We start from the raw sequence: 14,229 nt of genomic DNA on the forward strand, positions 1-14,229 counted from the left end.
AGCTGTTGATATCACTCTGCGTCCGTGGTAAACTTTTACAAAAATCTCCTCTAAAACTACTGGACCAAACTTCAACATGGCCGCCATGGCTACAAATATAACATAAGGTTAAAAAACATGTATTGTAGAGAAAACTGACAAGAACAAAACTGTTCAGAATGACAAGGTTACCTCCTACCTATTTCATTGAAATTATCAGGCCACTCCTCATAGGAGTGTTTACCCTAAAAGACGATTTTCTGCTAATTTTAAAATTTTTGCCTTCTATCTTGAAAACTATAAAAGATATGTAGAAACTGTATAATAAAAAACAGCGAAAATGAATATAACTACAAGATCTTAGAAAATGCTAAATGCTCGAAACACTGTAGGACTCCCCATATGAGTGTTTGTCCTTAAGTGACGATTTTAGACCTAACAAGGTTTTACCTATCATCTCGAAAATAAAAATAGATGAGTAAAAACTGAAAACAGCAAAAATGATCAGCAAAATATTACCAACAAAAATGCTGATACATGTATGAATTGAGGCGACAGTAAATTACCGATGTTTAAATCTCGTAAATCGATTAGGAAAAGACAAAGCAAGGTAAGAAGCAAAAACTGTGGGAATCACATGAACTTCGAAAGCCAAGACCGTAACGTAAGGGTAAACGTATCCTGATATGCATGCATCACCAGCCATGCGAATTCACGCTCAGTTAAAATGTCAAAATGGAGAAAAGAACACAGTCGGTAAAATTACAGATCAGCTAACTACTCTACTTATCTAAAGATCTTAAACAGCGAAAACATGTAGTTAGAGAGTTGAGATACCGACTCGTCGTATAGATCAAACGATTCGTGATTGTGACAGTAAAATGTATTGTAGTGTCGATTTCAGTCGGTCTTCCTTATAACTCTGTTGGAGCAGTTTACGTGTAAGGAGCACAATTTTGTTAATGAAAACTAGTAGAACAAAAATACCGAACTCCATGGTAAATTCAAAAAGGGGAAGTTCATAATAACTGACAAAATCAAACGTTGTTTACCAACGGAACGAGTGGAAAACAACTGTCATATTCCTGGCTTGGTACAGCCATTTTCCAAAGCAAATCGTGAGTTAAACCTGGTTTTATACCTAGCTTACCATTTATTTGTATGACAGTTATAGTTCCGTTCTAGTGACAACATTGTGTGAGTAACCAAAACAGACATAGTAGGTTAATGTGACACCAACTGAGATCTAGCAGCCAAAACTGTGTAAACATACATCACAGACATACAACACAACTGAATATACAAATTCAAACAAACATACAAATAAATCTAACAAAGACGCCAACAAAAAGTTGTAGTTGATAGTAAATTGTCAATGACGTCAACAAACACGTTTTGGTAGTTGATAGTATATTGACAAAGACGCCGATAAAAACTTTTTTTGTAGTACATATCGTTTCCAGTATACACTTTCTTGATAACGTACAAACAAAGTAAAATATAAATCCAAGGGAAAACAAATTAGAAATAACACTGTAAAAAAACTCTACGTCCGAATCGCGCCGAATGTCACGGCAAAAGTCATGCGACCTAAAGAAACATAATAGCTCGAAGACAAAAGGACAACTGTTAAGTAAAAAAAAATGATACATAAGCATAATTCAATAGTATAGATATTTAATCAAAATTTTAGAATACTAAACTAAACATGCAGATTTTATCATTTTGCTTTTCGAAAGTTTGAATTTTTTGATTTATGATTAAAAAATTTAAAATAGAAAACGAGCGAAAAGAGAACATTTGTATCCTTATCGTGTACCTGTAAAGTGTAACAAAATTTGCCAAAACAGGAAGAAGCGAAACAAAAAGAAATATTACGAAACGATACTTTTTTTTTTAAATAGAATATAAAACAAGAGGCTAACTTGTTTGATATACAGGGATGAAAATTAGAAATTTGTTTCTTTTAATCGCAAAATTAGTTAGTTAGACCTGATATAGACACACTTTGATTATCTAATAAATAAATGCACATATACAGAAATTACTTATCGACATTAATCTGTGATTACTGCTCTAAAGGTTGTTTGACTTATAATTATCTCTACGAGGGGCCCACAGAAAGGATAATAGCGAGTATAACAGTGAATAAAAGGATACGGATACATGTATTCGCATTTTGTATTGATGGATAGTTCAGAATTTGTTATTTGCACTTTGTGATCCATCGTAGGACAATCAACTCATAGCAAATCGCATATTATAAATGAGCTAACACGACATGATAAAATGAGAAGTAATTCTGCATTTGGTGCATTTATGTACTAGACAAAAAAACAAAGTCTAACTCATGTCTAACTAATGAATTTGCCTTTTAAGAAACAAAAGAAAGGCGAAAGATACCAAAGGAACATCAAAACTCACAAGTTGAAAATAAACTGACAACGCAATGGCAAAAAATAAGTGCAGTAAAGTCAAATGTTGAAATACTATTGCAGGATGAAATTGAATTTGATTGCAGATAAAATTGATGTTAATAATTTAGAAAGAGGTTTCGTGGAGCACTTGGAAGATCAAGCAATATAACGTTGTTTGTAAGGACACTTAAGTTATCCAATACAGTGAAGGAAATCTAGTTCTTCGTTGTTGGTTGAAATTCCAATTGAAGATACGAATAGTCCTATGACTATCAAGGATTTCCTCCTTGGTAAGTGTCGTGTGGGGTATATGTACTTTCCCACTACAGAATGAAAACTATATATCAAATAAGTTAGCTTCTTGTTTTATATCATATTATAAGAAAATGTTAGTTTCGTTTTGTTTCGTTTCGTTTCGTCCCATTTCGTTCTTATTTTGTTTGACAATTTACAGGTACCCGATAAAAGTTCAAATGTTCTCTTTTTTCGCCCGTTTTCTATTTTAGATATGTTAATCAAAATTTAAAAAAACAAACTTTCAAAAATAAAGGCAACAGTAGTATACCGCTATTCGAAATTCATAAATCGATTGAGAAAAAAAGAAATCCGGGTTACAAACTAAAACTGAGCGAAACACATCAAATATAAGAAGAAAACAACGACACAACAGAAACTCAACACTAAAATGCAACATACACAGAAACGATGTATAATATAACAATGGCCAATTTCCTGACTTGGTACAGGACATTTTAAGAAAAAAATGGTGGGTTGAACCTGGTTTTGTGGCTAGCCAAACCTCCCGCTTTTATGGCAATGTTAAATATAAAAAGCGAAATGAACACAACTGCACGTTAAGTTAGTATTTTTCAAGTTTGATTAAACAATTGAACTATTAAATTTTAAGACAAATTTTTAGAATTTTAAAATTTTAAATATTTGGTGAAATTTTCAAAATTTCAAACAATTTCAAAAATTTGGAGTGTTGATATTTTTAAACTTTGATAAAAAAATAAGAAAAAAACAAAATTTGAAAACGTTTTAAAATTTTGAATTGTTAGGTGTTCCACGGACTCAAGATCAGCACGAACCCTTTTAAAGAAAACAAGGGATAATCTCAGGTGGTCTGTTGGAACTCTTGGGTTAATAGTTTTATTGTAAGCAACAACCTACTATCAAAGAAATATTGATAGGTAATGTAAGCTATGGATTATCATATCAACTGAGATATATATACTGCATATGCAGGCGCTGCTGGAATGTTGCTTTATAGAAATGGAAAGTTCACAATTGGGAAACTGAAATCATCGCTTTTGTCATAAAGTTTTGTTTACAACAGATCCCCAATGTCAAATTCTAGATGTAAGTTAACATATGGGGTAGGAATTAATATAAGTCGTATTTGGTTACAAGTCATCAGCCGAAACAAAGAATTTTTGTTGTTTAACTGTTTACAACTTTGTTTTTTTTATGATAAAGCCTACAAAATGTAAATTAATTTCAAAAAAAGAATGTATACAAAGGTAAACCTATAAAAACTAATTTGATAAAAAATAACCCTCAAATCATTCGAAGAATAAAGATATGAAGACTGAAATAGATGCGCATCTGGTGCAGAAAAATTGGCACTGTTAATATTATTAACCCTGCCTCTAAAGCTTGTTCACTATGTTAAAAAGATATATAAGAATTTAAACTGTTTAGCGATGGCAGTGGGAATTTCACGAACTCGATCCCTGACTTTTTTAAAAACAATTCATACAAGGTTTTCATAGATTGGAAAACTGAATTCACGCTGTTTAACTGTTTACATCATTTATTTTTTTTATGATAAAGCCTACAAAACGGAAATTAATTAAAAAAAAAGATATTGTCGTTGGTTCATGTCTGTCATATCTGTTTTTCGTAAATTGTTTTGTTATAAATTAGGCTGTTAGTTTTCTCAATTGAAATGTTTCATATTTTTATGTCGGGGCTTTTTATAGCCGACCATACGGTATGGGTTTTTCTAATTGTTGAAGGGCGTGCGGTTGCCTATAATTGCTTACATCCATTTTATTTGATCTTTGGTGGATAGTTGTTTCATTGGCAATCATACCACATCTCCTTATTCTTATTAGAATACACCACTGGTTAAAAAATGAAAACAACACGTTAAATAATTTCATGCGTCCGAAGCGCTTTTCTGTATTTACCTTCACAAGGAACGCTCAAAGCCGAATATTTGAAAGCCGAGAATTTATAAGAACCGAAACAGTTGAAGAGCTTTATGACAAATAAAACCCTAAAAAATAGTCAAATCTATCTTAGGTCAACTTTGCCTGAGGGAGTTAAAACCTTAGTTTCTTTAAAATTTCAAAATTTATAAACGGACAGTTTTAGAAAGGTTTATTATTAATCTTCTTGTTCAACAAATACTTGTTCGACTTTTTTGTTTCTCCACGTATTATACTTGTATACTGGTTACTCTTGTAGTAGCATGAACAAATGCGAATTATGAAATCAAACTTGAAACAATATTAAACCGAAAAACAACAAATTGCTCGGGGGAAATATACCTTTACCTAGCAAAGTTGTGTAGGAAATATCTGTGATTGTCAGTTTAATTGATTTTTAAAGATTTCATATATTCTTATTTTCCGTGTTTCATTCGGTTGTATTTTAAGAGTCTTATTACAGATTCAGATACAGGAAATGACTAGAAGCTTTTATATATCAAAATAAATAATCAACAAGCTGTTTCTCTCTCTGTAGGTTGGAATAATTTATTTAAGAGTAAAGCCTTTCATTTGCACAATTGAACAATTAACCGAAGCAAAACATTTGTTAAATGTACTGTGTAAATTTATTTACAGTAGCATAAAACTTACGTTCGGTTATTTGATCGTCTGTAACCCAATGTTTTATAAAAGAGATTAATTTATCAAAGTAATATTGATTGTAAACTGTTATGAAATATACGCTATATGCCATGTTTTTGTTTTGGTCTTTTTGACTGATGACATCTTTTTTTTTTTCTTTTCTTAAAATAAGGACTTGTATTACAAATCTGAAATAAATCTAACGGGAAAATCAAAGGCCTGATTTTTAATACAACAATGATTAATAAACACATATGTGTCAAGCTGCGCAATTCATTTCAAGTATGCAGTAATGCTAGCTTTTTCCTCAATTTCTCTGCCCATATCGTAAACTCGGATATGTATGATGGCTGGTGTTGAGGCTGAGACATTTTTGCATATGTTGTTAAATTTTCGGTAAACGAAGTGACATAAGTTTTGCCGTAATTGAGCACACCCCGAAAAAACCTTATGTGATGCTTCTGCTCGACGAAAAAAAACCTTTTTCACACAATACGTTCTTTGAAAATTTAGTTCCTTGCATGTATTTAATAACTCCATAGTTTTATAACTCTATTCTATGGGCCACTGCTCTCCACATCAGCACAAATAGTTAAGTACAGGTCTTCCTAAGAATCATGCAATTGGTGATAAAATGATTTTTTAATATTTAGTAAGAAATGAAGATGTTATATCTATTTGAGTGTAAAATAATATTTTATCATGATTTTTTTCCTCGGACAGATCGTTGCCATGGTAACTGTGTGGAGACCATATATCACACAATTTGCTTTTTTCCATATCAAAATTTTGTTATTCATCTGGTTTTTTTTACAATAATATAACACAAAATACCTCAAGTTTTAATCTGATTTTGGATATAATGTTATAAAACAACTTGAAAGGATGAAATTCCAGTAAATGAAAAGTACCTAAAGATTTGCCCTCATATCGCTATGGAAACTTAAATTTCTGTTGATTTCAAAAAAGCCATTCAGCAACAATTTCATGAAAATGACTGACCATTAAGGTTCTCTAAAAAAATGATGGAGCTAGAACATAACTAACCCTATTTGTTTTATACAGTTCAGATATTGGTTTGTAAGAAAAAATAATGAAACCCGTGTGACTTTCATCATGAAGTAATTTATTTTGTCAATAAAACTTCCAATATTTCAAAAAATATCAAAATAACAATTCTTCTAAAGTGATTAACTGTTAATTGTTTTTATCTCACAATAGAAAAGACGATTGCAAGAAATAAAAATAACTGTGATGAGACAATGATTAGGAGTTAATTGTATCATGTCTCCAGCTTTAAATAAGATTGAAGGTACATCGGGTGTCTTTTTCTTAGCATCCATTCTGGGTATATTGCAAAAATATTATTTTGGTTTAAAAATATTTTTCCGATTGTCATTCAATATACAACAGAAACAACTGAAACTTGAAATTTAAATATTACACTACAGAAAAATTAAGTGTTTTTAAGTTTATTTAAAATTTTATAGAAAAGTCCTTTAAAAATCAAGGGCAGATTATTATAATTTTATAGGGTGATTTGTGTTTTTTTTGGAATTTTTCATGAAAATAAGGCCTGTGACCCCTTATTTTCATTTTGATATTTCAGAAGTATTTATAAAAGAAATACTCTCATTGAATTTTAACCAATTCTATCGTTTAATGTGTCCTCAATAAGGAAAAAATTAAGTTTCCATCATATATAACCCATATAAGATAACTGTAATTTCGTTAATTTCAATGTGTTTTAACAAAAAAACAAGGTCCATGACCCAAAGTATTTATATTGAAATTTGAAAGTAAATTGACAAATAAGTCTATTAAAGATGTTTGAAAAAGATATATCATCAAATATTTAGACATCCCAGCTAACTTAAGAATGATTGCTTATCAATTTTTGGTCTGATTTTCGGAAATCCTTGGGATAGACAAAAAGACACACTATACCAAAAACATAATCTCCTCCCCAACTTCATTCAAAAAGGTTTTGTTGAGTATAAACACCCCATTACTTGTACATATGCCCCTATCAACAAGATAAAATACAATAGTTTTATAAGTTATTTGTCAATGTGTTTGAAGAATGTTTAGGTGAGGAGTTCATTTTCTTCAATGGATGTCAAAACAGCAGCCAAGTCTTCATCATTCAAATTTTCCTGATCACTTGTTGAAAGCTGATTTTGCCTGGATAATAAAGCCAGTCTGGAAAAGTATGAGGCCAGCTGTGATGTAAGAAGGTATTCTTCAGGTCTAAACCTTTTTCTTCCAGCTTCATCCCGATGCTGCCTCAGATGGACTGTTTTTCCCACTGTTGATTGGCCAATGTTGAATAATCTTTCACAGCTTTTGAATGCCTTACATTTTTTTCTAAATTTCTCAGTCTGATATCAAACATCTGTACAAAATTCTGCCCATTTTAACTTGATTTCATCATATGTTGATTTTCTTTCCAACTTGTACACATGACGACCAAACTCTATATGGTTTTCTAGTTTAGAGAAGTTTTGGTATTGTTTGGTGCAGCCAATTTCAGGACAATAAAAAACTGAAGAACTTGAGTCTTCTAAATCCTTAGTACTTGTGACTTCCTGTCCCGATTCAACATCAGTTTCTGATTCAACTGGCTCGGGTCTTTTTCTTGGTAAAGTAACACTGCGTGGTTGTGTACTTGCTATAAATTCATGTGTGATTATTAAATCTGTTTGTTCTTGATCACAAGCCTCTTTTTTAATCTGAAAAGGAAAAGGGATATTTCCATGAAATAAGGTTATTTTTTCAGCCATTTCGGCAATATAATCACGTTTTCATTTTTGATACTTACTTTATCAGGGAAAATATCAAGCGAGCACGTACTTATCAACAAATATTTGCAATTATTCTTTTTATCAGCAATTTGTCTTAACTGTATGTTTTTTTCGGTTAAAATATGAAATCAAATGAAATAGTTAGTAAAACTATTTTTACGTGTACAAAATGTTTGATAGTTGTTTGGTTGTATGAATGAAGTTGCATGCATGTCATTGATAAATTGATGTGGATGGACATGTGACGTTGCTGCACTGATACATGATGTCATTGCCTATATTTTTGAGTATCAAGTCCTGCCCATGGTCTTGAAAACATTAGGCAGTAAGATCAAAGGGAAAATGTACAAACTGTTGATAAATCAGGTGATTTCTATCATGACCTTCAAAACTGCAGTTATATATATATAATTCATCTAAACAACAGTCCAACAATGTTAGATCTGTTTTTTTGCGGAAGCAAATTTTTTTTGTTCTTCCCTGGACGGGATTCGAACTCATGCTACTGAGATATCGTGGCACCAAATCGCCTTGCACTATGCCCGACACGCTAGACCACTCGACCACCTAGGCTTTATATAATAAAGCTTTCGGTGACCGGGTGTTACCTTTCCTCGTCAGTTTTTATCTAGCGTCGTTACACAGTACATGATATATAAGGCATGCAGATGGAATTGTTATAGATCACTGAATTATCTATTGTAAAGGATCTTACAAATTAATGTAAGATGCAGTCACAGAAATAATTATATTATAAGTACGTCTAAACCAGTGACGAATCTACAACAGATTTTATCACTCTGATCACCAGCAGTGATGGTGATACAAGACTGAAAATACATTCTGTATATATAATTCGTCTAAACAACAGCCCAACAATGTTAGATCTGTAAATTTGCGGAAGCATTTTTTTGTTCTTCCCTGGACGGGATTCGAACTCATGCTACTGAGATATCGTGGCACCAAATCACCTTGCACTATGCCCGACACGCTAGACCACTCGACCACCTAGGCTTTATATAATAAAGCTTTCGGTGACCGGGTGTTACCTTTCCTCGTCAGTTTTTATCTAGCGTCGTTACACAGTACATGATATATAAGGCATGAAGATGGAATTGTTACAGATCGCTGAATTATCTATTGTAAAGGATCCTACAAATTAATGTAAGATGCAGTCGCAGAAATAAGTATATTATAAGTACGTCTGAACCAGTGACGACTCTACAACAGAGTTGACAACTCTATGACAGATCCATTTGTTCTGATATTTAGAGTAACTTGTATAGGCTCTTCGTCTGTGGGCTCTTGCAAGGGTTGCGGAAACATACGATGTCTGATTTCCAAACAAATACTGGTTACCCAGACTTTTAACAGTCACTCCACTGGTACAGAATACATTATATTTTGCAATGTTAATTGCAAGACTACAAATGTTGTGTATCTCCTACAGTGTAAATGTGGTAAACAGTATGTTGGCGAGTCAGAACAGTCGTTTCACAAACGAATGAACGGTCATCGTAGCGACTACCAATGCAAGACAGACCTCCCTCTCAGTCGACATTTGAGATCCCCTGGCCACACTAAGGCAGACCTCAATGGACTGACCATTACAATCATTGACCACAACTCTGCTTGGTCTAGGGAGGATAGACTCACTCGGGAAAGATTTTGGATAAGAAAATTAACAACTTTGGCACCAAATGGGATAAATGAAAAGATGTAGTTCGACTCCATGCAGAGCTTCACATTTGGCTTATATTACTTATTATTACAGTCTCTGTTTCTATTTCTTTACCTTACTCATCTCTAAAATAAATCTGTTGAATATACCAATTTAAATTGCTTAATTTTTTGAGGGATGTAAAAGTACCAAGCCACGTTCAACTAGTTAACCTTAGTCAAAATTTATTATTATATTTTAACGGCCGTTTGTTTGCGATGTTTAAATACGCAGACTCTGTTGTAACTACTCTACCGTTGTCAAATTTGAAATATTTACAAATTTAGATCGTTCAGTGCTGTTTATTTGGAATTCTTATTGACGCAATCGTTCTTGTAACATCATAACTGTCGTCACCGTTAAAGCTTTAGAATTGTGCTAGTTCATATCGCACATTATTATTTTTATTTAAAGCATATATTTGAACTCTCTGTTGTAATTAGTCATATAACCTATGTCGTGTTTAACACATATTTAGAATTGTGCAAGCGTCTTACCTGATGTTCGGTTTGACTTTTTTATTGTATAAATTTCAAGATTGTTATAGTTTAATCTAAGTAGACTGATATATGATTCATTCAACATCACAATCATATTTACTGATGAAGGATATCTGTTATCCGAAATATTTATAAATAATTATATTTATAGTTCCTTTTTTTGTTATTGGTGTTGTTGTGTACACTTTTTAGGCGTTTATATAATTTATTTATTGTGTACATGTATCGTTACTCGTAACGATCCAGCGCCCTCATGGGAAAAATCGTTGACTATTATTTAGACGTTTTATATATATATACATATACATAATTACTCTAAATTGCCCACATGCGACGTAAAATGAGGATGCATGTTACATCAGGTGGAAACATTGAAAACTCTGTAAATATGAGAGATGCTATTCAAGGTGGACAACAGATCCATTTGTTCTTCCCTCGCCGGGATTCGAACTCATGCTATTGGGATATCGAGACAACACCGCCTGCACTTTGATTATATATACTTTTTATCAGTGACATTATGATGAAGCTGATACATATATGCTACAATGTTTTACTTGAGATTCTCTTAGAAAGATTAATAAAATGCTCTGTGGAGCACAGCTGGACACAACGTCTAAAATTATAGGCTAATTCTCTGTCATTGTTGGATTTATTTTATGAAAGTCAGATATATAAAATCCAACAATGACATGGACCTTGCCATTTGACAGTCTCGATAATGAAAAAAAAAAAAAAACAATTCAAAATATTCTATCAATACAATTTTTTGGTTAGGGAAAATAACAGCAGAATAAATTATTTTAGACCTTGAAAAATAACTTATCCAAATTTCAAATAGATCTGTTTCTAAAGTTTCATAGAGAAACATTATCGCCCCACTGGTGTAATTGTAGTTGTGTTCACAAAATCCATAAACAGGGGGCAAGATGACTTCTATATACCACCAACTCCCCCTTTAAAAGGTAATGCAACTTATGAAAGATACAATTGCTCTGACATAGGAATATACTTTCCATTGCCAAGACTATAGGCTTTCCATATAACAACTCCCTCTGCCTTGAACTCCAAGTTGGTAATATTCTGTACCCCTTAATGACGGAAAATCTGTTGTCTTTCATGATTTATTTCAGCAACAGCTACAGTGCATCCGACTACTCCTTTTCAACCTTGAATAGCATATCTCATATTTACAGGGTTTTCACTGTTTCCACCTGATACAACATGCATCCTCATTTTACGTCGCATGTGGGCAACTTTACTGTCACAATAACATTTCCCCGACTAAGCCTCGCTGTAATCATATCTTCTGATGAAAATATCTGAAAATAATCACAAATTCGAATATATTCTACAATTATGTAATTTCAGATGAGTGTGGTACTGGAATTTGTTTTAGGCTAATAAATGTGTATATATATAAATAACAGAAACTGTGGTCATCATAGTTGTCTTTTAATGTAACAAAGTATGATTTAGACAAGACTAAATAAAGAAATGGAGCAGTTGTATACGACAGCTTATTCCCTCGTCCACTATGGGCCTTAAACTAAAACTTAACCAAAGTGATCTGTTTCATGTAGAAAAAAAGGTAGAGTTCAAGGTGACATATTTCTGGAACAGATGTTGGTAATTATCAAAGATATATCTACAAACAAAATATCATCCCTCAGGCTCAATGACTTGTAGTTGCTGAGATATGGACCTTAACTGAAACCATTATGTACTTTCGAAAACCGTTAAAGAACCGAGCATAAAATGTTGGTCACGATGACCTTCTTGTTTTTGCCCTGAAATACAACAGTAGGCAGATTCCATGATCCTACTTTGTATTCATATTAAAATAAGAAGATGTGGTATAATTGCCAATGAGACAACTCTCCACCAGAGACCAAATAGCATAGAGGTTAACAACTATAGGTCACTGTACGGACTTCAACAATGAGCAAAACACATACCGCATAGTCAGCTATAAACATCACAAAAATGAAATTTATAAAGCAGGCAAGGAATTCTTATAAAAACTAAACTGAACAGCCTGACAGAATGACGTTAGTAAAACAAAACAGACATATAACAAACACTGGTCCGAGAAAACAGCTATTTCGTACTACTTTTCTTTTAGACAATAAACACACAAAAAATTGCACCTGTTCTATCCCAGAAAGATTTTACAGTGTAGTGTTCTACTTTAGGGACAAATTATATCAAAATTATAGAAAAGTCTATATCGGCTGTAACTCAAAATATGGATAATTTTATGTTAAGGGGGTCTATAATTCAGTTTGACAGCTTCAGACATACTAATTTATGAACCTTTCAATGAATGATTATCACAAACCTGTTCGTTTACTGATTCCAGGAATAGCCTGTCATATGTACCCACAGTGATAACATCCAGCATTATCCGATCTTTAAAATATTTCAGTGATGATTGGCATTCTAACTCTGACATTTACCAACACATTTTCTAATATTGACACAACGGCAAATAAACTCATCATAGATACCAGGATTGAAATTTTGTATTTGCGCCAGACGCGCGTTTCGTCTTCAAAAGACTCATCAGTGACGCTCGAATAAAAAAAGGTAAAAAGTCCTAATAAAGTACGAAGTTGAAGAGCATTGAGGACCAAAAATTCCTAAAAGTTTTGCCAAATACAGCTAAGGTAATCTATTCCTGAGGTAGAAAAAGCCTTAGTATTTCAAACATTCAAAGTTTTGTAAACAGTTAATTTATATATATGACCATATCAATGATAATTCATGTCAACACAGAAGTGCTAACTACTGGGCTGGTGGTACCCTCGGGGAATAAAAACTCCACCATCAGTGACTTCGACCCAGTGGTTTTAAATAAACTCATCATAGAAACCAGGATTGAAATTTTGTGTTTGCGCGAGACGCGTGTTTCGTCTACAAAAGACTCATCAGTGACGCTCGAATAAAAAAAAGTTAAAAAGGCAAACCAGTCTTGTTTCACTAAGTTAAACAGATGGGCAAAAGTCTTCTGCTTAAAAAAAAAATAACAGAAAATGAACCTTTAGGTAACTAGAATACAGACAAAAGTCAGAAAGCCCCACCCATAAAATATTTTAGGGATTGTTCAATTAAAGTTTTTGCAGAAAATATTCGTCTTTAGTCTCATCTTAACCAAAATTTAATATGCAAATCTTTATATGTAATAAGCTTCTGTAGAAAATTTCAGTTCACTGCAATGCACCGTTTTAGAGATTTTGCGCCCACAATAACTAAAATAATTGAAATTTCAACTAAAATCTAATTTGCACATCTTTAAATGGTGATTGTTTTGAACGTGTTGATTATAAAGGCGAGTAATGGCTATAAACTCAAGAACGTCTTCAAAGTTTCGTATGCTTTACTTGGAGTCAATGCTATACATAAGGACGTCGGCATGCGACGACTTTGCGGGCCTATTGTTACGTAAAATGGCGCAAAAACGTTAACCAAATAAAAGAGTATAAAATAGACTGAACAGAAACTTAAATAATTCACAACATTCTTGGGGCCGCAAAATGCATTAACTATTCATGTATGGTTCAAAACGGGGTATTGGAAAACATTTTAACTAATTACAGTTCATATTTACAGTGGCACCAGTTTTACAATTGGCCTCGTTGTAATCAGTCCATTTGATGTACGAAGTTTTACACCTCTCACTACTCCATCATTCCCGGTGATCACATCCTCTATAACTGCTAGTTTCCACATCATTCTCGGTGAATTGTCCATGATTTGTACGACGGAACCGACTTTCACATTTGCGCTTTTGTCTCTGGCGACGCGATGAAATTCCCTTAATCCGGTGAGGTATTTCATTCTCCATCGTTTTGCAAAGTGTTCAATTAAAGTTACTTTATGGTTTAAACGTTTGTTCGCTTCTGTGGAATTTAAGTTCGAATTATTGTCCTCTGACTCAAAATTGTT

This window comes from Mytilus californianus, unplaced genomic scaffold, assembly GCF_021869535.1.
Source record: "Mytilus californianus isolate M0D057914Y unplaced genomic scaffold, xbMytCali1.0.p SCAF_3, whole genome shotgun sequence".
Classification (NCBI taxonomy): domain Eukaryota; kingdom Metazoa; phylum Mollusca; class Bivalvia; order Mytilida; family Mytilidae; genus Mytilus; species Mytilus californianus.